The following is a 20997-nucleotide window of genomic DNA, read 5'->3' as shown; positions in this document are numbered from 1 at the left end:
ATTTATACTTCTAAATGCTTTTCTTTGTCGAACGCATTTTGTTTAGCTTGAAATTCCCAAAAGACTTACCATGATTTTGAGTATTTTCTGAAATGGAAACCTTTGATAAAAATAGAAGATGCAGAGAATAAGCTGAATGATAGCATTATTCAGCAAATTCAAATCCTAGACCATCTCCTAGGCTCTGTGAACCAAAACAAAGTTGGACAAAATGACCACTGTCTGCCAGCTGATAGAGGGATCAGAGGCGTTAGTGAGGGAATGAGGAAGTGTGCAACAGGAGAGGTCGGGTTGGACTGATCTAGAAGCTGGACAGAATCAGATCAATAAGCAGATCAACCTGTTCTAGTGACAAGGGCTGTTTCCAGGCTTTGCCAAGAGTCTGGAAATTCACATTTACAAGAAGGAAGCAAATCTGTGATGGGTTCACCTCGCTGCAAACTGTGGAGAGGCCTGGGGGCTTCTATGTTCCTCTCTGCTTTGTGGGCTTTCCTGGCTGCACCCATCTACGCAGGTAAACCTTTCTGAAACAAGTGGGCAGTGGAAATCACACAAATAGAACACCGAAGCAACTACTTGACCAGTGATTTATCAGAGGGTTAGAGAAAAGCAAGAGACTAATTTTAATAAATCTTTTTTTATGGTTAGTTTTAGGTTTAAAAAGGATGATGTGACTGTCTCTTCCAATGATTATATTGTGAGTAGAATGAATATATATATATATATATATATATATATATTTTTTTTTTTTTTTTTTTTCCCTCTTGTAATCTAAATGATAGTGATCCTCCTTGATTGGGTTCTTGCATGGACTGAAGTATATATAATATGAAGAATGAGGTAGGATTTTTTTTTATTGTCCATGTACCATTTAATTTAGAATCTTGGCTAGAGGGACGTCTGGGTGGCTCAGCAGATTTAGCACCTACCTTTGTCCCAAGGCATGGTCGCAGAGTCCTGGGATCGAGTCCCACATCTGGCTCCCTGCATGGAGCCTGCTTCTCCCTCTGCCTGGGTCTCTGACCCTCTCTCTCTCTCTCTCTCTGCGTCTTTCATGAATGAATACATTTAAAAAATCTTTTAAAAAAAGAATCTTGGCTAGATTACTTATCTTGGATTTTTCTGCGGTACACGTAGTAGGTGCTTAGTATTTTTATTAGTCTTTCTTTAGATAAAAACTGCAGTTTGCATTGTAATCAAGATGGAACAACCAATTTTTAAAAATTAGAGCTATAATATGAAAGTTGAATTGGGTTACAATTTTTCTCATAAAAAACATTTTTCATTATTAGATGCTTTTTTTTAAATATATTTTTTTAATTTTTATTTATTTATGATAGAGAGAGAGAGAGAGAGAGAGAGAGAGAGAGAGAGAGAGGCAGAGACACAGGCAGAGAGAGAAGCAGGCTCCATGCACTGGGAGCCCAACGTAGGATTCGATCCCGGGTCTCCAGGATTGCGCCCTGGGCCAAAGGCAGGCGCTAAACCACTGCGCCACCCAGGGATCCCTATTAGATGCTTTTAAAATGCTTAAAAAAATAAAATGCTATGCTTATTAGGCTCTACTAAGTGTGATACAAAGCAAGTTAAAACAATTTTTTTTTACAATAGAAATAACAAAACAATAGCAGTAAAATGTTCTGGTTAAATTTTATCTGCTCTACTTGAATATGGATGATAAATTTTATGTAGAAACTCTTTCCTATAGGTAGAAACAGTCCACAGTAATGTGTTTTTTTTTCCTATGTCATACTGAGAGAAAACTGTCAAATACTAGTTTATCGGTATATAGAAATCAGAGTGGATTTTCACATGGGACATTAATTTCATCTAGCTGTGAAGAAGAACCAGTCACAGAGGTTTTGGTCTAATCAAGCAGTGGGCACCTTGAACATGATCACAGAATCACTTTAGAAGAAGCTACATACGGTGAGATTCATTTCTCTTTCTAGATGACTCTTCATGTAACTCTCCATGACTGTTCTTCTTCTCTCAACAGAACACAGTCAGGTTTCTTAGGTTGTGGGTTTTGGTAGGTTGTATTTCTGTTGGTATGTACCAAATCTGTGCAAAAAACTAAGGAGAATGAATGAACTAATGAGTTCATGGAGCTGTTCATTGACTTTGCTAGTGTAACCAAGGATGATTATACCAAATGATGGTGTGGTGAGAAGGGGAGGGAGGGTCTGCATGATACAGAGAACATCTCCAAATCAGAGGCAGGCAAGAGGAATAGGAGGAGAGGCTCTTCAAGCCATTGAGGTAAGACAGCTGATCCTGATATGGGAAATCTTTTAATTACATCAGACATTAAAAGATATTTTAGAACTAATAAACACTTCTGACTTTTCATAGTCTTGACAAATGTCCATTTTAACTCTTTTATAAACCTTCCAATGAGGTGACTGAGGCTAGTCACCCATTGGCAATAAATATAACACACCATGAAAAAAAAAAAGTAAATGTTGGTGGGCAGTTTTTGGGAGACACCTATGGTTTTCCCTACTCTGATTTTTTTTTAATCCTTTTTTTCTTTCCTCCTGTTGGGTAGAGGGTCAAGTTCAGACTGTAAGGAGTAGAGGTAGGAGTAAAGCTATCTGTCTTAGGTGAGTGCAGGAAGTACAGAGGTACAAAATGGTGTCACCCCCTCTGGGTGCTGTTTTCTAGTAAATCTGAAAGCTATGCAGCTGCTTTAAGAAATTGGGAGGAAATTCCAGATATACTTCAACATCTTTTCAGTTACAAAATTGTGGTTTCTAACTCATGGTCTGTAAGTCTTGGTGTGTAAATCTTACACTGAATGGGTTGTACTCAAATGCTAACTTCCTTGGTTGTCCTCTGATTTTATCTAATTTTCCATGAAGTGATTAGAAGCCTATAAAATATAGCATCTGATTTTTTTTGCATCTGATTTTATCTAATTTTCCAATGAAGTGATTAGAAGCCTATAATATATAACATATCCTGTAATTCCTAAATTTAGAGCTGAATTCAAAAGCTAATTGATTTCATACAGGCAGAATATTTAGAGGGATGAAACATTTTCTATACCTTTATAATGAAGTCAATGCTTCATTGTAAATAAAGTAAAAATGAAGTCAAATGCTTTGAGTCACTAAAAGAGGTTCCCCTCTTGTTCATCCACGGCAGGTCACCTACTCCTCGCCTCCCCTCCCCTCTGCATTCTTCCCTCTATTACTAGCTAGCCCTGCCAGGTAACAATTCCTTGTTATTTCATCCATTTTGCTGTTGGGAAACAGGCCCAAAATACTATGTATGAAGCATTGAATTCTTTCTTTCTTAGCTTCATTCTCCTCCCCAATGCTCATTAGTTAATTCCCTCCCTTACCCCTTCTGTGTCTGTTTTTTTTTTTCTTTTTCTCTCCACTTTACTGAAACACCCACCCACAAAGTTACTCAGCAGGTAACTGAAATATGGAGCATTTCAAGGATTAGGTGTGTTTGACAGCACAATCCTGGGTTGATGGAGTGAACAGTGTGTTTCAAGTCTGAGGTTGGTGGTGATTATTTTCCTGGTTGAGTGGTTGAAACCCTGGGGATGGGAGCTATGCCACCTTCTCCTCAGCACCTTTCCTGATGCGTGTTAGCTACTTAGTACATAGTTGTAGTAGGTGATGGGTTGATTAGTCCACTGCTTGTCTGTCTAGCTTCACAAAGGGAGTTAGTTATGCTACAAGTGTTGAACACACTTAGCCAGCGGCAGAAAACAGATGTGGTTTGAACCCTAGAAATGATTTCATTCAGAAAACAGTTAAATCTGATCATATTGTTTTATGTATCCAGCTCACTAAGAATTGCTTGCACAGGTCATATGAGTGAGATTGAATGAGTTAGTATTTCAAGAGCACTTTAGGTGTGCTGAATACATAGTAACAGTAAGTAGTAGCTACTCTTGCTATTACTTTTATTAAGAGAGAGAAAATGAATACAAATGATGGTTGCCTGATGAGAATGTTTCTCGGTTCTTCCTGGAGCCAATATTCCTTACCTCTCGGTGTTGTGTTTGCTTTACTAGAAGAAAGCATTAAGTACAATTAGATAGATACGTTGCCATCAGGATGGCTGTTTTAAAATATAAGACTGATCATGTCATAGGCCTTCTTTAAAATCCCACAGAGGCCTGCCATTGCCTTCACAATGAAATGTGAAGTCTTTAGCAGGATATGTAAGGCTCCTTGTGATTTGATCTTTTAATTTCATCTAATCCAATTTCATTGGCTTTTCCTTAACCACAGTCCTTTGCCACAATTTGGGTTATATGTCCCAATTGTGTGTCCCTACAATATTCTGACGTTATTTGTCTCCCAGCACTTATTATACTAAATTGTATGGGTCTGCTTCCTTGCTCATGTCCACAATTAGACTTTATTTTGTTTGCTGTTGTCTAGCACAGGAATCAGCTAACTTTTTCTAATTTAGTAAATGCTTTAGGTTTTGTGGGCTGTACTGTCACTGACGCAACTACTCGGTTCTGTTGTTGTAGCACAAGAGCAGCCATAGACAGTATGCAAAGGAATGAATGTGACTGTGTTCCAGCAAAACTCTATGGATTCGGATTTGAATTTCTAGAATTTGAATTTCATGTAGTTTTCGTGTATCATGAGATGGTATTCTTTTAATTTTTTTTCACCCATTTAAAAATGTAAAAATTATTCTTAGTCTCTGGGTTCTACAATAACAGGCAGCAAGAAAAATTTGACCTGTATGGTATTTGCTGATCCCTGGTCTAGCAAAATGCCTGGCATAGAAATGGTGCTTAGCCCATATCTTTGAGTAAATGAGTAAAGGGGTATATTTTCATTGAAATTGTTTTCAAGGGAAAAACAAGGAGGAAATTTACATGACCACCTGTTGCCTGTATTATAGAGGCTAAACTGCATAGCGTGGCATGGAAGAAACTTCGCAGTCTGGTTTGGTAATTATTGTCCTCTTACTCATCTGATGGCACCTCATGGCCCCTTCCCAGTACCCTCTATGCTGCAACTCACTGACATTACGAATTGACATTCTCTGGAGCACCATGCGCATTCCTACCGCTAGGCCATGTGTCTTGTCTCTTTCTCTGTAGGGAATGTGCTTTCCTATTGTTGGTTTGTTTTAATTTTTTTTCTCACAGAACTATTACTTGTCCTTCATGATTCAGCTCTTCTCCAGATAGAAAAGAAGGGATGGGGACTTGGTGAGGGTACCATCCCTCTGTTTCTGTGGGGCTTTTATATATCTCTAGGGTAGCACTGTCCACATTGTATTTCACCTGTTACCTTTGTGTGTGTTGCTTTTCCCAACACGTTTTGAAGTCACATGCCTTGTGCCAGTGTAGAACTTGGCATTGGTGGGCATTTATTAACAACTTAATACCATGAAGCTTTTTCATATAAATGTGAATTCCCAATATCCTACTGAGACTGTCATCGGCTTAATCTACAATGATGAGACTAACTTTTAGTAATTATTGTGAGGTGACCTCGGTGTTTAACATTGAAATGAATACAATTAAAATGGAATATAATTGTAGGTATTAACAAGGCATTGAAAAAAATTGGAAACTTGGTTGAAAGCATTATGTATGGTATATAGCATCAGTTTTTATTTTATTTTTTATTTTTTTTCAGCATCAATTTTATAACTTGACTTCAAGTTTAGTTGTACTGAAATCCCTAGATATTTTTTAAAAAGGCTGTCTTTAAGCCTTTGCTTAAAGACATTTGTGTGAATAAATATTGATATCATCTAACCACATATGTGTATTGCTCTTGTTCTCTGGAAACACAAAGGACAGTGATAGTACTGGGGATTTTGTGGTCAAATGTAATGGATTTTGGTTCATGATTGTGTTATTTCAGCAAGTTAATAAGTTTCAAAACTTTACTTTTGTGGAATTTAGCTGAATGAGATGGGAAACATTTTGTAACGTACATTAATTACCATGTCAGGTGTTCTGTTATTATAAATTATCTCAAATATTTTATACATGCTCAGTCCTTATTTACTGTGGGAATACTCAGGACCTTATATCATAGATCTCCTAGTTCCCTGGGGAAATTTCCTGCATTCTCCCAAACTATAAGATTTCCAATTGAGATCAGTGTTCTGGGTGTATTTCACCATAAATACCTTGGGAAATCTCTCTAGAATTGAAGGCACATCATCATGTGCAATGAATAACAAGCTTTTCCATTGTTGGGCATTTATTTTCATTCGTTCTGATAATTATAACAGATCGTAGTGAGTTTCAATGACAATTTAGGTTGTCATTATAAACAGAATGTCTGAACGTTGGCTGCTCATCTTTTTTTTTTTTTAAAGAGGGTTGCATACTAATGATTGGAAATCAGCATGTATTCAGTCGGTCCAGGTGTTTCTAAAATATGTGCTATGTTAATGTGAAAAACAAGAGCAACTATGCTCAGGTGAACTTACCTGGTATTTAACTTGTCGAAAGTCATTACATGGGGGAAAAAAGTTTTCTTGCAGTTATAGGAGAAAACAATGATGCAGAATGTTAACAGAATATACTCCAGAATAGGGATATTTCACGCTAAGCCCCCATCCTTAGGCCTTTGGATACCTGACTTAATTTTAAGCTATAATTTATTTTCTTACAAATTCTCTGGAATCCAGACCCCTTCGTGATAGGAATTATGTCCCATAGCTTTGTGTATTAGCAGTGCCTGGTACAGTGTCTTGTATATAATAAGAACATATACATTTGCTGAATTAAATCGTATTTATAAACAGTTCAGACAGTATGTATGCAAAAGGGGTGATCTCTAAAATGCCCTCGTAGAATAACTTTTCAAATGTGTGCTATTTCTATAGGCATAAAATAATTAAATGATGGTCTCAGCATTCATTCACTGAGAACCTAGTATCTTATATTTTACACATTAACTTGCTTAACTTTCAAAACAGTGGTACGAGGTAAGCATTAATCCCTCCAGGAAGCTGAGGCTCGGGGAAATTAACTTGAATTTATGTGTAAAATAATAATAATATTTACTTCATTGGGTTTGTGAGGATTAACTGGGTTGGATTATAGACCAAACGTACTGCTGCATGGGAAGCTTTAAGTAATTTAGCTAGTACTATGACCTTAATAGTAGCTATAAAGTTGGAGAGTTGGGATTACATCCCTCATCCGTTGTTTCATTTCAGAGCCCATGCGTTTTTCATCACTCTGTTCCAATGCCATGGGCAAAATATTTGGTGCAATCATTATCCTTCTCATTATGAGCTCCAGAAGGGCAAAGGATGAGACTTTTTCTTTTGTATCATCTACTAGTATCCTGTACCCACAGTCATAAATGTTGGCAACTTGACTCACTTGGCAGGGATACTGTTTCTAGTCTTGTTTCCAGAAGAATGATTGGTAGGTCTTGCAAGTCTGGGTAGGACTCAGAGGAATGTTGGTATAGTGTGCCTCATACCTAATATTTTAAAGGCCCTCCCTCCCCTACTATTCTACTCCCTGCATCTTGATTTTAGATTTTGTTTCCTTTGTGCCTGTGTAAAGAAGGGGCTGGGTCCGTGTTCAGGCAGAGTTAACATTTTTCCAATTAGCTCTGCCAGTATTTCTGTTTCATTCTGAAGTCCTTTCTGGTCGTCGTGCCCTGGGATTTTCAAAGAGAGCCTTTTTCACTCGAGGGGTAAAAATGTCTTTGTGTTTTTGGAGGTAAGAGAATTAAAAAAAGTCATTGAGTCTTATAGCCCTAGAGAACTTTCCTGAAAGGGAATTTGAGTAAAAAATGAGCTGTCAGCGTCCTTGAGGTCCCTTGCTAGTCACTGAATGATGCCTCATTTGTCAAATATAGTTGTCTGTCTTTCCTTGAAGATCCTGCTGCTGGTGGGGGATCTCCGTGCTGTGTGTGAGGAGCTCAACAACAAAGTCAGGACCAGCAGTTCTGTTCTTGGGGGTGCCTTATGTGACTCAGGTTTTTTTCCCCTCTAGTTTTTTTTATTATGGTAAAATATACATAACCCAAAATTTACCATTTTAATCATTTTTAAGTGTATGATTCATCAGCATTAAGAGCACTCACATTGTTGTGTGACTGTCACCACCATCCATCTCCAGAACTCTTTCATCCTCCCAGACCGAAATTGTGGGTCCATTACACAGGGACTCCCCATTCTCTCTCAGCCCCTGGTGACCACCATTATGCCTTCTGTCTCTACAAGTTTGTCTGCCTGTGTTTCAGTTTTATAACTCCATAATTTATTGGTTTAAATTGAGGCGTACTACCTTCCTTCTTCCCTTGTTGTGGTTATTATCTGATTATTGGGATTGATGTTCTACTGCTAGATCTATGTGAGGATGTGAACTTAATGCAATTCCCTTGTGATCAATATTCCCTCTTGCTTCTCTATATAGTAACCCCTTAAATTTCATTATCATACCATGAGGGCAAGAACTGTATCTATTCTGTTTACCACTGTATAACCAGGGTCTGGTGCCTTGTTTGTAGAAGAACAAATGTACAGAATAAACAAATGCTGCCAATCTTTATCACTGAAAAAATTATTTACTTAAAAATTCATTTAAATATCTTTTGCTGAGATTTTCTACTATGCAGGAGACCAGCTAAAACAGCAATTCCTACCCTTCTGTGATTCTCTCTCTAAAAATAAGCTGTGGTGCTCCAATCCAATTGACTCTGGGCTTCTGCCTCTCCAGATCACTTATTTATTCTTTAATTTATTCATCCATCAAATATTTATTGAGTACCTGCTACGTTTTATGTGCTGGCTGTGCAATGATGCACAAAATGGCCACGATCCTTGAACTCATGGAGAGAGTCCTAGTAGAGAGCACAGGCTATAAAAAGTGAACACACAAATGATACATTAGTTGTAAATTTTGTGGAGGATAAAAGATGGGATGCTATCAGAAAGATTGATGATGGGTGGACAACTTTAAATCGATGGAACTGGAGAAATGATAACTGTTTTCATGTTGGTGAAGAGCTGTGCTCTCTATATAGGAGAGCAAGAGGGCATGTTGGGAAGACGTAAAAAGGTCGAAGGGGTAGACATTCTTAGAGTACAGATTTTGGCTGCTTATGGAAGAATTTGCAACTAGAGCTCTTCAAAGTTGAAACGTGTGGCCTTTTTTCAGGTTGTCTATCACTGGAATGATATCACTAGTTAGGCACAGCTTCGGCTACAGTGGCAGGTTGTTTTCCAAACCTGGTTGGCCTTCAGATTCACTAATTTATGTGGAAAGGTCCAGGCCAGTGCTTGGTATTTAATGGTTATGCTTAATAAATCCTGTGGAATCTGATTTTGCATTGCTCTTTGGTATGTTTAATCACGGCAGCCAAGATGAAAAGAATCTGAAAATGATTCTAAATTATTTCCAGCTCACAAACAAAATTAATTGCTCAGCAGCATTGGTTAACATACTGTCTGATTAGGTCTGAATGCTGCCAACTGTGGTCCACTAATGTGCTAAGTGTACGTAGTAACCTTGTGGATACAGCTTTCTGTTGACTTGCCTTTCAGTGCCTAACCTGGAGTGAAGACTTGAGATGCCAGTAGGCTCTTTCAACTCAGTATCTGTTGATAGAACTCATTGGAATAATATGTATCTTAAAGATTTGGGTAATTTGTTTTACAGTAGCTCACTAAAATGTCAGTTAACAGTCAGATAGATATCAAGTATTTAAGGACCATATACTGTGTTCCAGGCACTATTGATGAAAGATGGACCTAACGTTGGTAGTAATTTTCACTCTGCACATGTTGATGACACCAAATGGGTAGGCTTTGTGAGATAGAACCCTTTGCCATTATATCAATTATTACAAAAGTGTAATAGTATTTTGGCATTTGATTATGCTGTATTTGAAGGTGACTTTACATTATCACTTAACTTAGAGCTAATCTATCATATTTACATATTTGAATTTCTGGCAGTGCTTAACTGTAGATGGTCAAGATTTGAAGACTGTATAGTTGAGTAAAATAGGTTATTAGATGAAATGGCTTAGCTTTGACACATTCCGCTAAAAAGCAATTTCATTATTATGGCAGTTAGTAAGTGATCCTGTACAATGTACGGTGCAAGTTCATTACTCCCACTGTGGTATTGGGCTGGTCACAAGCATGATTTTAGTAGCATCAATTCCACATGTGTGACTATGACATGTGTAGTGTTAAATATCTGGATGTAGTGTTCGCCTGAAGAATTCGATATTAGAATTTTAGACTTAAGTCTAAAATTCAAGTCTCAGATGGTACCCATCAACAATAGCAAAACTCCTTTCCTTTTCCTTGTTGGGTGCTTGTTACCACCCTTACTTTTGAAATACATTAACCAGGAAAATTGTGTTCTATTTGAACCTTCATTAGTTCAAACCTGTTATCATGCTATGGTTAGAGATTTGTGGGAGGGTAGCGGTAGGCATCAGTTTCTATTGTGCCGCCCTTACTATAAATACAACATATTTGTAAGCTACAAACCTTGAATTAATCTCTCCAATTTCCAGGTAGTAAAAATTCTACCTCATTTATAGTCTCATAACCTAATCCTTCTTAAGCAGCGTAACCCACTGAATTTACTGATCTTTTGTCCATAAACTACAAATGCTCAATAATAGGCTAAATTTGCATGACAGTATCTGCAGGTGATCTAACTGTTCCCCTTGTGAAGCTGCATGATTTTAAATATGGGACCATGAATGCCTCTTGGACAGGGAATTGATTTCCAGCATTTTAACAAGGAGGGTGTGTAAGTGTGCATCGAGGCTCTGAACTCTGTTGTTAACTGGGCAGATTTCAGAGCGATGTTTGTCTGCAGCATGAGTGCACTTACATTTTTTACTACAAACAACATTTCCCTCCAGTATTTAGATTTAAGTGATTTCTATTCTAACCTTGCAATAATCAGGAAAAGAGGACTTTATTTTTTTTTCTCTTCTAAATGCATCTTACTGTAGGATATTTAGCAGTGTTAGAGTATCAAAAACATACTGATTTTGTTATTGGTAAGGTTAAATTTCAAGTACTATATTTTAGATTGAGTTATATCCCATTAAATTGCCAAATATTTGCTTCTGTAGAATAAATTTAGGAATAACAAAGTCGGAGATGAAATAATTTGGATACAGTTTCAAAAATCTCTTGTAGAGATTTTTCTACTTTGGCGCTTTGAGAAAATTCAAGAAGAACATAAGCAGTGGCAGTTTGAAGATACTAATCAAAATGGGAAAGATCTTTCTGACCACAGGCACCTTTGTGCCTCCACAAAACATCTACAGAGTTAAAACACCACCACCATCGACACTCTATTATAAACCAGTCTGTTTTGTTGGAAATGCTGAGTTATGAGAAAGATGGTGTGTGTGCCTCTCACTGGTTTCTGTATGGTACATTCACCTAAAGGAAAATAAAAGTAAGAAAAATAAGAGTTTTATTACAGAAAGAAGATTTTGTTCTTATATCTGCCGTAGGAGAAGTGCAGATTTATCAACTTTTAATAATGTGATGGTCAGATAATTAGCATTGATGATTCTCCATGCACTGACATGTATCAGGTGGTCTAGATTCTTATTACTAACACAATTTTATTTAATGTCTACTATGTGTCACTAAAAAATTTGCCCTCGGAAATTCTAGGTTTCTACAGATTCTCACTGTGGCGCTGGGGATGCACTATGAAATGACTTAGAAGCACTAGAAAATTATATACCAGTGGATGATTTACTTGGCATACATGTCCTGACAGCTAAACCAAGCATCCTACAAATGTGATAGTTGGTACTGGCTCTGTTTAATAACTGAGGTCTAAAGAGCTTAGTGGAATTGCCAGGATTTTAACTCTGGTCTACTTCGTGCAAGCCCAGAACTCATCGGCTAGCTTATACTATAGTTTCAAGTTAATGTTTTTGTGCGGATGTTTTGAATGCTGGGAAAAATAGGGTAGGAGATTATAAAAATTAGTGGAGAATGGGTGTTTCTTAGCCACATCTAAGTATGTTACAATGAGGCAACCTCAATTGGCCAGTTTCTTTCACGCTTTCATGACTCTGGAAAAGCTGTTTGGGGGCAGTTTTCAAAATACATTGAATTATTTTAACATACACCACTCTGTCACTAAGGCATTCCCACCAGTGTCTAAAGAAGAAAATGGAAGAGGAGTTTACTGTTTATGGTCAGAGAAGTTAGTATAATGGGAAAAGTATGAATTAGGAGCTAGAAGACAGGAGTTTAGATCAAAGAAATGCTCATTTTTTGACCTTGGACGTGTTGCAAAATTTTCAGAATATTGGTTTTCTAAAGGGTGATACAAGGAATATAATTCTCTAATTGCTTTCTAGGGGTGATAAATGGATAATATGACACAGCATATCACTTCTGATGGCTTAGAAATAGGAAATAATAACAGACTTGTGTGTGATCATATTTTTTAAATATCTGGAATGGCTGCACAAATGTGTCTGAATTGCCCCATAACTAATGCTTAGTCTCTTTTTACTTTTCTTTGGGAGCCTTTCAATTATGGGGATGTTATCCCCCCAAATCAGAAGTATTCTCTCTCATGTTATTTCTGTCAGCCTTAAAGGTGTTGGGGCCAGGTGCGTTTATATTCCCAGCAACTAGTAGTTCCTGAAACATAGGAGGCCCTCAGGAAATGCAAATTAAATGAATAAATGAGGATTATAAAGGTTTCTCCTTTGTTTTCTTTTTTTTTTTTGACACTTCTGTTAGAAGAAGGAGTACCAGGGGATGTGATGATTTCATGATTAAGGGAAACTGCATCATGGTCTTTTGGGTCTTATGATGTACTTAAAACTTATTTAATTGATTTTAAAATAGTTTATTACTTTGTAAAATACTACAAGATTTAAAATCATTTATTCAATATGACTGTTCTGCATATGACTAGATACTGAAACTCCAATGGCTTTGTCTTTTTTTTTATTTTAAAGGCTGATTATATGTGCCACCAGATTTGTCTTTCTGTAATATGTCCTAGGAAGGGAGATTTTAATTGAGAAGCATGATTAATAACAAAAATTTATTGGTTAGAAAAGCTAGTTATTTACGAAGATCCAAGTATGATTGCAGCAATGGTCCTTTCTGTCAATTTCTGTCATTTGATTTTTCTCTAGTCGACCCCACAATTTTCTTTCAAAGGTCAGTTCTCTCATCATGTGCAATATGGGGCCTAATATGTTGGCAATAAAATGAATAGTGTCAGGCATTTTTTTTTCAAAATACCAAATGACTGCAATCATTTTTCTTGTGTGTCATCTGACGTGTCTAGACATAGACACATGCCAGAAAGGCAGGTAGGAATATTCACACGTGTTGACAGTTTTTCCATTTTTGCTAATTCCTTAGTGATTATAAGCATACTTAAAATGTGTTCATCCTTGTATACCAGCATAATTTTAAGAGAGTGTGATATTTTTTTCAGATAAATTCTAGGCATATCATTTTTGGATCAGATTTAGATGTTAATAGTGTGTGGTAGTTTATTAAAATACTTCTATTTTAACAAGGTTTGGCAATGTGATATTAAAAAACAGGTACTAGCATATGCTCACACATTTAAAATTTGTATTTTGTCCATATTACTGCATTTTCTTTCTCATTCTCGAGAAGCATTATTATGTTATAACCTTAATTTAAAAGAGTAGAAACTCTGAGAAATATTTAACATTTAACCATTTATTTACAGTAATGTATTTTTATAGTTATTTTTGTTATTGCACTTTGTCTTAAAATGCTTGATCAAAAATAGACAGTAATCCAGAAGAAAAATACTTACATGATACTGCCTTGAAACCTTTAAACATCTGCTCATGGTATCCTCAAAATTAATTTAATAGATTTAATTATCATTTATTCTTTTACAAAAAGTTATGCCAATTTCAAAAAGTACTTTTAGTAACTAGTAGGAAGAGCATGGGGTCTATTTATTTGAGATCATCTTTCTTTATAAAATCACAGGTGGGGATCTAGAAATCATGAGACCACTCTCTCAATCAATGTGGAAATAGTCTCCATAATATCCATGATAAGTTTATTTACTCAACAAATATTAATTGATTACCTACTATGAACCAGGTACTCATCCAGTCATTGTGAACAGAGCAGCACATCAAGTAAATTCCCTGCTTCATAGATCTTGCCTCCTACTGCAAAAATATGGACTATAAACAAAACAAAATTGCTGAAATAATAGGAAGGGATAAATGCTAATGAAAGAAGCAGGGTCAAGGGATATGGTGATTTTATACAAGGTGATCAAGGGAAGATCTCTTTAATGTCATGGTGTTCAGCAGAGTCCTATATGTTCCTGTAGGAATAGGCTGCATGGCTGTATATATAAAGAACATGATGATCACAGGGCTGAGCAAGTACAAAGGCCCCAGGGACACGATGTGTTTAGCAAGGGGTGAGTATGGCTAGAGCACGGGAGCAAGTGGGGAGAAGGGTGAGAGAGGTGGCCAGCTGACAGATCATGCATGGCAGGTCTTCATCACTTTCCAGAGTTTCCTTCAATGTCTGTCATGCTTGGTAGGCAAGACCTATTTCTCAATACCTTGTGAGGAACCTGTATTGTCCATTTAGTCCACAAATCCACCTTAGGAGGTAAGAAATATTATCCTAAGTTTATAGTTGACAGTGTAAGTAATTCGCTTGAGCCCAGAGCACACGAGCTGGGGATCTCTCTCCCTCTCCCTCGGCTTGTAAGCAGATGTCTACAAAGTTTATAGGGGGTGATTGAAGAATGGTGATTAAGGATGGGTGGGGAGAAGATATGCTGGCCTCCAAATTTGGGGACTCTTCATTTAAATGACAGTGTCAGAGTTTGCAATTGCTGTTTTGCAATTGATAAACAATTGACAATTTGCTTGGTAAAATATGTGAGTAAAAGAAGTGGCTCCATCTACCTGAAGCTGATTTCACTGCTTAGCCGTAGCCTCCTTTAGATTCCAGTTAGTAGTAAACACAAAATGCTGAAATAAATATACATCTTGTCCAATTTCAGTTTCTATGCCTTGTAAATATATTTTCTTGCCAATTTTAAATACTTAAATTATAACATGATGGTTATTTTAGAAATCACTTGTAGCCTCGTATAGTTCAGATCTCTGGATAATATCAGATAGTCACATAATTCATAGGATCTCTGGTTTAAAGTATGACGGTTTTCCTTTTTTTTTCTTACCAGCAGAGGGCACACTTCACAACTCTGTTTGCCTTTTCAATAAAAGGCACAGATGAATTAGAAATATATATATATTTTAAGGCTTTCAAAAATAGACTTTCAAAATCTCTGTACATTGTTTCCAAAACAAAAACATCATGAAATGGAAGAACAGGTAAGATCTAGTCAATACAGGTTAGATTTTATTAAACTGTTCAAAGTCCTCCAGCAGATGTTAAAAGTTTTTATAAAGAGAAGAAAAAAAGTACAATAATAAAGCCTTGCTGTGAAACTTAACAATGTTTAAAGAGGGAAAACAGGTTTATTTTGCTGACTAGAGCTATATATGAAAATAATGAAATGAAAATTTTAATAAATGACGTGGGGATAGATTATCAAAGACTTTCTTTACAGTTGCTTCTTTTTCAGATAGGAGTTTTCATTGGCAGGTATGCATATTAGAAAGAGCGCTGAGCTTCATTCGGGCTGCTTATGTTTTGCACAGTTAGGACAAATAACCTGTCTACACCTCACTTTCCATATCTGTAAAATGCATGTCGTCATGCCTGCCTGAATTATTTGTGTGAGTTACTGGAAAGAAAGGTTGGAGAGAGAGAACCTGCATCGTAGGCCAGCTCTACGACCTAAGACCAGTCATTGACTATCTCTGGATCTCGATTATCTACTCTGGAGTAGATTGTCTGTAATCTAGATGATTTGTGGTCCCTGAAAGAACTTTTATGCTAAAATTTTGTGCTAAAATGGCTAGTAAACAAAGTATTATATGATATGTAACTGAATAATGAAGGCTGCATTTCCCTGTATTTTAAATTTATATCATGTGTGAATTTCCGGGAACATGTTTGTATTCTGAAGCCACAGTGATCAGTATTTAAGGCCTGATGGGAAAGAGAGAAAGAAGCAAGACTTACATGGAGACAGTACAAATCAAAGACCCTTAAAGGTCGCCAGTATGACTGACCATCAAGGGAACGTTACTCGTCTTCCCAAGTACCTCCCTCCCCAGGAACAAAGCAACCCTCTGGTTATGAATGAATGACTTGTGAATGCATTCACTTATTCACTAACTGAACAACAGTGTTGCTTATCCTGCGTGTTCTTAAGACCCTTTACGCGCCATCACATTTCCCACCAAATTTAGAGATCCTGCTTTGCTTTTTCTCTGCTCAGATCTGAGCAGAGATGAGATATGCTCTCTTCCCTTTTGCGATACAGCTGTTTGCAGCTCAAGTAATTTTTTTGCTCTTTAAACATCTTTTTGTTGTCCCCTCCCCCCTTCCAGCTGTTGCTTAGTAATCTCAGAAAGACCTGATTTCCTTCACCCTTTTCTGGCCCTCCTTATATTTCATTTTGATGAATTGAAAAGGACCTATCTATGGATTACAAGTATGAGAGCAGTGCTGGTGATCCACTTGTGACAGGGATAAGGGAAACCCTGCTTTGAAGTGAAAATAGACGTGACAAAGATTCCATTTCTAATAGCCTTGACAGGCCTTGAAGTCCCCTTCAGAAATGACATAGAAGTTTCCAACTTTCTTCTCACTTTCTTTAATTAACTATGGCTGCTCTTAAGTGTTGGCATTTGAGATGAAGTAATACTTCTTATTACTTGCTTTGCTTTTCCAGAAAGCTTTATTGAGGTATAATTGATATGTTAGAAACTGCATTTATTATTTCATACAATTCGATGCGTTTGGACAGATGCAGACACCCATGATGCCATCACCACGGTCAAGGTAATAGATGCATAACCTCCCAAAGTTGCTTTACATCTTGCATTTCTACTTAGTTCATTGATATTGAGATGGTTTAATTCACTATTACCCATTTATAACAGAGTATTTGAGATTCCTGTAAATTAAATATGCTTTTGCAGACTGACTTCTGGATCTACAATTAGGACATTTCTTACCTGTGGGGGGAAAATGCAGAAATCAATTTTAAGACTATAACATGCCGTCAATCAGAAACTTTCTATTTTTTTTTGAGCCTATTTCCTGTAGAAAGATTACAAATGTGGAATCTGCAAGTTTATGCTGCAATCTGGTTCTGGTTCTGTTGAAATCAAGTAACACATGGAGACATATTTATGTTTTTTTTTATTTAAATGTATTTATTATATATCTACTACATAGTGGGCATTGCTTTAGGTACTTGCTATGTATGAGTAAATAAGGCAGATTAAACTTTGGACCCTCATGGAGGGTCTGGTAGTCAGGGGTGGGGCAAGGGAAAGGCAATGAACATAATAAATAGATTATATAGTATAGTAAATAGTTAAAAGTACAATGGTAAAAAGAAAAAATACAATAGGGTGTGAGAAGTGGGAATGCTAGGATGAGGGGAGTTTCAATTTTAAATAGGCTTTCAGGGTTGGCCTCATTTAGAGGCTGAAATTTAGGCAAAACTGAAAGAAGGCAAAGGAGGAGATCATGTGGATGTATCTAGGCAAAGGACAACCCAGGTAGAGGAATTAATCCAGGCAAAAGTTTGGAGGAAGGGCCATGTCAGGTGGATTTGAGGAAAAGTGAAGGGGCCAGTGTTGGAATGGAAGAGCAGTAGGAGGGGGAATCAGAGATAAGGAGTACAGGTCGCGGCTGGGGTTGTAAGCCACTACTTGGACTTGGATTTTACTGTGAATGAGATGGAAGCCACTTTGAGAGTACTGGATAGAGGGATGGCGTGATTTGATTGACGTGTTTAAAGCCTGTTTCTGGCTGCTATCTAGAGAAAAGATAAAAATAGAGGCTGGGGGACCTGCTAGGAGACTAACATTGTAATCTAGGTGAGAAATGATGTGATGAGAGGGGAATGGAGTCAGGGATCTATGTGAAGACGTGATTATAATGATTTGCCGTGGAATTTTGAATATGGAGGGTAGAGAGATGTCAGAAGGATGAAGGGCGGTGAAGATTAGTAGAATCAATGCTCTGCAAGCTCCCAAGAGATTTAAGCATTGTTGGGATGAACTGAGGTTCTAGAAGTAATATGCTTGAAGATAGAAAGTGGTCAGGAAGTGGGATGCTTGAAATTTTGGAGAACTTGTAGGTAATAAAATGGTGAGGAATGGGTCTTGGGAGTGAGTGGCTAGGGTAGGGTGTGGGACAGGATTTTTGGAAGAGAGAAATTTGGGAAGAGGCCAGAGTGTTGAAGGCCTTTCTATGTATGAACTGAAATAGCCAAAAATTAGCATAGGTGGTGTGTTTTAGGAAGCCGTGGTGAACTAGGAGTTAACATCATCAAATAGTGAGTAGGAATGACTCAGGTCTCAGTAGATGACATCAACAATGATTATATCTGATAAGATTCCAGCTAGGAAATTTTATGGAGTTAGGAGAGAAGGGGGATGTAATGAACGGGATGTTACAAATACAATGAGAATGTCACAGGAGAAGGAAGCTGGAATGAGAAGCTAGGGGGACATGGACCCCACCTGTAGGCCCAGTTGTATAAAGGTTGGGACAGAAAGCCAGCACTTGAGATGTGAGGGAAGCAGAGTGCTCAAGGAGGAGCCAGGATTTCTGGAAGGGAGAGAAACTGAATATTACAACAGGACTACTATCCCCCTGAAAGGAGAAACCAAGACATGTCTTTTATGACAGAAGGATATGCCTCTCAGAAAACTTCCCCTCCACCCCCTTTTTTACCCCAAGGAATCAAATCTACATAATGCAACCTCCATAAAAATCCAAGAAACCACCTTTTTGGTGGTTTTCTTTTCTTTTTTCTCTCCTCCTCCTCCTCCTTCTTCTTCTTCTTCTTCTTCTTCTTCTTCTTCTTCTTCTTCTTCTTCTTCTTCTTCTTCTTCTTCTTCTTCTTCTTTCTTCTTCTTCTTCTTCTTCTTTCTTCTTCTTCTTCTTCTTCTCTTCTCTTCTTCTTCTTCTTCTTCTTCTTCTTCTTCTTCTTCTTCTTCTTCTCTTCTACAGTTTCCATGCTTAGGAAATCAAAGAGCTTCCATGTGCCACTGGACTCCATGAAGACTCCCCAGGCTTCACGAGGACAGAAGCTGCTTTGTTCAGGACCTCATCCTATGTATCTTTTCATCTGGCTCTTGATCTTTTAAAAAAGATTTTATTTATCCATGAGAGATACAGAGAGAGAGGCAGAGACACAGGCAGAGAGAGAAGCAGGCTGCCTTCAGAGAGTCTGATGTAAGACTCAATCCAAGGACCCCAGGATCACGCCCTGAGCCAAAGGCAGACGCTCAACCACTGAACCACCCAAGTGCCCCCTGGCTCTTGATTTGTACCGTTGATCATACCCTTTAACAAACTGGCAAACCTAAGGAAGTGTTTCCTGGGAGTTCTGTAAGCTACCCTAGCAAACTAATCAAATCTAAGGAGGGAGTCACTGCAATCTCCAATCCATAGCCAACCAGTCAGAAGCATAGTTCATAGCCTGGGGCTTGTGACTGGCATCTGAAGGGGAGGGTGGGGAGCAGTCCTAAAAGATTGAACCCCTAACCTGTGGAATATGAGGATTTCTTGAGAATAAGAATCTTGAGGTCATTAAAAAAATTTTTTTTTGAGGTCACTTTTGAAGAAGGGGACATGCTTTGGTTCAATAGTATGTTGAATGTCATTCGGTCAGGTTTAATTCCTGACAAAACCCCCCAGAATTAAATAGAACTGGTTCCTCTCATATTAATATTCTCTTATGGCAAGAGTATTTTTCAGTCTTAAATAAAATTTCTAGAATAAAAAGTAAGGAAGTCTTATATTTGAAACTCAGTCTTGTTTATGCAGCTGACTAAAAACCTAGCTTCCTTGGCATGGTGCCTGGTATTATTACAGAGCAGGTGAGTGCTACAACTAGGAGAAAATTCTCAGGATACGAGAAGGTGCCTGTGATATGGAAGGTGAATCTCTCACAGTTATAGGTGAGATGATTAATAGGATTAGAGTACGTCACTGCATCTTCCCTGGTGTTGGTAGAATTAGCTATTGAGAAGAGATGTGTATTTCTAGCCCCTTTCATCATTTTTCAATTATATCCTCTAGGTGCTGCTTCGTTTTTTTTTTTTTTTTTCTCTAAAGCACACTACCGTCTACACAGTACGGTAGGAAATAGTATATTAGGTAGTATGGGGTTAAGAGAAAAGAACCAGACTGCTGGGGTTTGAATTTTGGCTTCTAGCTGAGAGGTTTTATATCTAGGTTCAATCTTTTTCATAATTGAGTAGTTCACACATAATATTGTATTAATTTCAGATGTACAACAAGATGATTCAACATTTTTATATATTGCACAAGGACCACTACAGTAGGTCTGGTTAATATCCACAACTACACTTAACCATGATTTTTTTTTCTTGTGATGAGAACTTCTAAGAACCACAATTTTCAAATGCACAACCCAGTATGGTTAACTGTAGTTACTGTGCTTCACAGTATATCCTCAGGACTCAGTCCTTTTATAACTGGACCTTTGTACCTTTCAGAGCACTTCCTTTTTAAGATGTGAGTAAGGAAAGCAGATGAGGTAAATGAACGAGCAAAAGGTTGTTTTTAAGTGAAGTTTCCTGAAAATATCTTAAAAATGTTATACTAATTACATTTATTTAAAAATCTGTGGATCTGAAATCTTAACATGTCAGTCGAAACCTCAGATTTTCCTTCATACTGATATTCTGAGTGACAAGAATTGGCAATTATACTTCTAAGGAAACTTTCCATTCCCCTTTTACTTGTGCTGGTTTATCCATTAAATTACTTTTAATTTTTTTTTAATCTTTACAACAGTGATCCTAAGATTTTCTTTTCTCTCTGACTTGTATAATTTATATCTGACCTGTG

General features: G+C 37.4%; 1 protein-coding gene across 2 annotated transcripts in view; it reads left to right on the top strand.

The window, feature by feature from the left end:
• TAFA2 (TAFA chemokine like family member 2) overlaps positions 1-20997 on the top strand; it is a 435070-nt gene that overhangs the window by 154568 nt on the left and 259505 nt on the right. The window contains exon 1 of one of the 2 annotated variants that reach the window (XM_055328756.1): positions 475-514. The exons of the other annotated variant lie outside the window; for it this stretch is intronic. The gene's annotated coding sequence lies outside the window, so the exon portion shown is untranslated. Of the gene's footprint in view, positions 1-474; positions 515-20997 lie in introns of those variants that run through there. 2 annotated transcript variants of the gene reach the window in all.

The sequence above is a fragment of the Nyctereutes procyonoides genome, unplaced genomic scaffold (assembly GCF_905146905.1).
Source record: "Nyctereutes procyonoides isolate TBG_1078 unplaced genomic scaffold, NYPRO_anot_genome, whole genome shotgun sequence".
Taxonomy (NCBI): domain Eukaryota; kingdom Metazoa; phylum Chordata; class Mammalia; order Carnivora; family Canidae; genus Nyctereutes; species Nyctereutes procyonoides.
The sequence above is the reverse complement of the archived record's forward strand: the minus strand, read 5'-3'. Positions and strand labels throughout refer to the sequence as shown.